This window comes from Rhincodon typus, chromosome 43 (assembly GCF_021869965.1).
Source record: "Rhincodon typus isolate 14 chromosome 43, sRhiTyp1.1, whole genome shotgun sequence".
Taxonomy (NCBI): domain Eukaryota; kingdom Metazoa; phylum Chordata; class Chondrichthyes; order Orectolobiformes; family Rhincodontidae; genus Rhincodon; species Rhincodon typus.
Window position 1 is genome coordinate 4,684,806 of NC_063374.1, and position 4,843 is coordinate 4,689,648.

Consider the following 4,843-nt stretch of genomic DNA (forward strand, 5'->3'; position numbering starts at 1 on the left):
ATGATCCAAAAGAGGTGAGCAGTGCAAAATTGTGTGAGATAGAGCTCACAGCCAGCAACCCCGCATGAAATTCCCCCGAAATTGACACATTGGCAATTTTTAGTAAAATTCCCTCTTCCATTTAAATGCTGAACTGACTTGACATTCCACTGGAACAGACTTCTGGATAAATTTTCAGATAAGTAAAGCAGAGGAATCTGACCTTTCTTTCCTATGTAGCCCAGTGGCATTGAAGTTAATTGCAGGATTAAAACGCATTGTAAACCTGAGTAACGTTGTATTCAAAATAGTGCTCGAAGAGTGCAGGTTGTAACGCAGACAACTTTTGGTACAAATGATTTACATGAGCAAGTTCAAAAATTCTTAAATATTGAATATGTAACAAAATCTCGGCAAAAATACTGCACACAAACCTGCATGTTTTAACAGCACTCATTATTTTAAACTGTACTTCATTTTTTTACGCATACCATCAATTTAGCATTGCGGTGCATTCTTCTTTTTACATGAGCTTTAGTTTTAAATAATGCTGAATTGCGTTATAGCCAACACAAGTTTGCGTTTTAGAAATAGCGTTCCCCTATTTGTCAATCGCGTTGTAGCCAATTTGCGTTGCTGGGACACGCATTATAGGAGAACATCCTGTAGTTTTAGGGAGGGGTCGTACTCTATCAATTAAGACTCTTGTGTTTCTTAAAGATCTTAGCTTCTTTGCCTACTCCTCCTGGTACGCATTAATAAAACTTACCCCCACAGGTAAATTCTTTAAAGAGATCTGGCACTTTCTTCTCAACCAAGCCATGCAGCTTTTTTGCTTTACCTGTGATCTCCCTTAACACTTTAACAAAATTCACTGGCTTATCCTGTTTTACCACATCAGTCTTCCCAGTGCTTTTCCTAATCCGCCAACACTGTGACTTCATGTGGTCTACTTTATTGCCATGAAAACACCCGAGCTTTTTTACATCCTTCCCCCCACCCTCACAGGTTTCATATTTAACCTTTGGTAAACTATCTTCACTATCTTCACCCAGATCTCCTTTTGCTTTACCACCTGAGGATTTCTCTTTTTTTTGCCCAATTTCTATTCCTCACAGATTTAAATTGATGTTGGAAGCTGAACTTTGATTTGTGAACTAACTCATAATCATCTACCATTTCCGCTGCTAATCTTGTTAAGTTTTAACTCTCTGCTCTTCCGCATGAGTGCTCACGACTTCAGAAAGTGAATTTTTGAATTCCTCCAAGATAATCGTCTCCTGAGAGCGTCATATGTCTGATCTCTTTTCGATGCCCTTATCTATCTATCAAAATTACTACGTTTGACCAGTGTCCCACCTTATGTTCCTAAAGCGTTGTCTGTAGGTATCTGGCACTAGTTCATATGCACTTAAGGTGGCTTTTTTTTCAACTCCTCATACTCCCCAGATACCTCCTCTGATAGTGACACAAACACCTCACTAGCTCTACCTACCAAATTGGTTTGAATCAATGATACCCACATGATCACTGGTCATTTCATTTGTTTAGCTACTTTCTCAAACAAAATGAAAAAGGCTTTTATGTATTACTCGTTGGACCTAGGCAATGGTTGGACATATTTAAACAAATCCCCAATAACCTTTTGGCTGTGACAGATTTGCTCTTTGTCACTGTCCTCATCACCCCCGCCCCCCCCCCCCCCCGCCCCCCCGCCCTTTTCTCTTTACCTCCACAACATGAAGTCGACTGTCACTTTTCAGTTCCAACAATAGCCTTAGCTACACGGCCCTTCAGCCCATCGAGTCTGCACCAGTCAAAAACAGCCACCTAACTGTACTAATCCTTTTTCCCAGCATTTGGTCCATACCCTTGGCATCACAAGTGCGTATCTAAATCCTGCTTCAATGTGATGAGGGATTTCTGCCTCTCCTACCCTCCCAGGCAGTGAGTCCCAGATTCCCACCTTTCTCCCTGGTTGCTGCTGGGGCTATTGTTTCTTTTTCTTTTGCTTCTACTTCATGCTGTTTCATTTGCAATTGAATTTTAGCCATTTTAAATTATTCCTATTGCATTCCTGGCGATTGTAAGTGCTGAGCTGTTGCTACCATCACCTCCCCCATTCCTCACGGACACAGGCAACCTGAACTTCAGCTTGTCTTAGATAACAAGGTGCAGAGCTGGACGAACACAGCAGGCCAAGCAGCATCAGAGCAGCAGGAAGGCTGACGTTTCGGGCCTAGATCCTTCTTCAGATCCTTCTTCGTAGGATCCACAACCTGAACTCACAATTCTACTCAGCTTTATTGGACACTAAAAACAATCTCAGGTTCTCCAGCATCTGCAGTTCCTACTATCTCTTCAGCTTGTCTTGTCTTTTTTGTCTTTCTCAATCCAGGGGTGGCACGGTGGCTCAGTGGTTAGCGCTGCTGCCTCACAGCATCAGGGATCCAGGTTCAATTCCACCCTCGGGTGACTGTCTGTGTGGAGTTTGCACATTCTCCCCGTGTCTGCATGGGGTTTCCTCCTAGTGCTCCGGTTTCTTCCCACAGTCCAAAGATGTGCAGGTTAGGGTGGATTGGCCATGCTAAATTGCCCCATAGTGCCCAGGGATGTGCAGGTTAGGGTGGATTGGCCGTGCCAAATTGTCCCATAGTGCCCAGGGATGTGCAGGTTAGGGTGGATTGGCTGTGCTAATTTGCCCCATAGTGTCCAGGGATGTGCAGGTTACAGTGGATTGGCCGTGCTAAATTGTCCCATAGTGCCCAGGGATGTGCAGGTTAGGGTGGATTGGCCGTGCTAATTTGCCCCATAGTGTCTAGGGATGTTTAGTTTAGATGGGTTAGACAAGGGGAATGGGTCAGGGTGGGATACTCTTCAGAGGGGCAGTGTGGACTTGTTGGTCTGAATGGCCTGTTTCCACACTGTAGGGATTCTATGATTCTTGTCTGCCAATTCCAAAAGCTTTGCCTTACTCACCTTCTGTAAATCGCCCCCAGTGGCTTCTTCACACCCAGGAAACTCTTAGCCACTGAAAGAGCCACAAGGCACACCCTATTTAAACCAATCAACTAACACCCAAAAAGACAACACCAACACTCACCATTCACTGTCTTTGAGTCCGATAACCCTAAACCCAACTTGGAATTAGAGATTTTGATCCCAACACGAACACCAGTTTGTTAAGGACCAGACCAAAACCCCTCAAGATATATCAAGGAGAAAGCTCAGACCCTAGCATTTTATTTTGTTTAAAGGCAAGTGTAAGGCACTGTTTCTAAATGTGATTTAATTGGTCCACCACTGCTTAAGCAAAACACACTGTATTCTTAACAGCACAGTTAAATTGGCATAATTTTAATTCAATTGAAATACTTAATAAAATAACATATTATTTAACTATTAATTATCAACTGTTCCAATATAGCGGCAGCCCATTAACACACCCTTGGCAAAGACAAATACAGGAAAACAGATTTCTCTCACATGCCACCTCCATTCCAGGAGAAAGGAACACTAAATCAAACAATCTAGCAGTAGAGAGAGAACTCAAGCTTTTTGCTAGCAGAGAGAGAGACACTGAGGTAGCTCAACACTGTTTACCCACTGCTTTGGAAGCAGGCATTCATTCCATCTCCAGGGCAATAACACCACTCTGCAAAAGAAACAGTACAGAAAAAGTCTCTCTTAAAGCCACAGGACCATCACAGGTGGGAATCTGGGATTCACTGCCTGGGAGGGTAGGAGAGGCAGAAACCCCTCATCACATTGAAGCAGGATTTAGATACACACTTGTGATGCCAAGGCTATGGGCCAAATGCTGGAAATTTGGATTAGTACAGTTAGGTGGCTGTTTTTGACTGGCGCAGACTTCATGGGCTGAAGGGCCTTATTCCATGCTGTGGACCTTTTGAATCCATGACCATTTCCCAGCAATGTCCGTGGGTCACAGAGTCAAGTGGGAGGCTTCCTAATCCTTCCTTGGTCCTACCACACAAAGTGGTATGGCAGGACGTTAGCCTGAAGGGACTTTCACAATTACCTTCTGATGAGGACGACATCCAGCAATGAAAGACTGATGAACAGTGAAGGTGTCCCCATCAAGAAAGAACTGAGAAGTATTGCCATTAAATACACAAACGATTCAAGACAATTGCAACAGGATCAGTTGTCACCCCACCCCAGTAGCTTGCTGAGAATCGAGCCCTCCTATTCCCAGAGTTATCATAAAAGTTAAAGGGATTTCAACTAGGATGCAAACCTTGCCCGATTTACCTGGTTTTCAGAGCCGGACTGATAGAAAAACAGGTCCTGAACAAGAATGACTGTTTAGTACCAATAATTAGACTCTCACTGCAGGTAGGCACTTATATACCATCAGCATTTAACAGAACAAATTAAACCTATTTAAACCCTTATAAACTCCATACATGCATACACACACACACACACACACACACACACACACACACACACACACACACTCTCTCTCGCTCACTCACACACACACACACACACACAGTCTCTCTCACACACACACTCTCTCTCACACACACACACAGACACAGACACACAGACACACACTCTCTCTGTCTCTCACACACACACACACACAGACACACAGACACACTCTCTCTCTCTCACACATACACACTCTCTATCTCACACATACACACACACACACACTCACTCACACACTGACTCTCAATCACACACACACACACACACACACAGTCTCTCTCACACACACACTCTCTCACACACACACTCTCTCACACACACACACACACACACAGACACACAGACACACACTCTCTCTCTCTCTCACACATACACACTCTCTATCTCACACACACACACACAC

At 43.9% G+C, this 4,843-nt stretch overlaps 1 pseudogene; it reads left to right on the top strand.

Annotated features, from left to right (window-relative positions):
• The window catches only part of LOC125487653, a 7,193-nt pseudogene continuing 2,350 nt past the window's right edge, over nt 1-4,843 (top strand).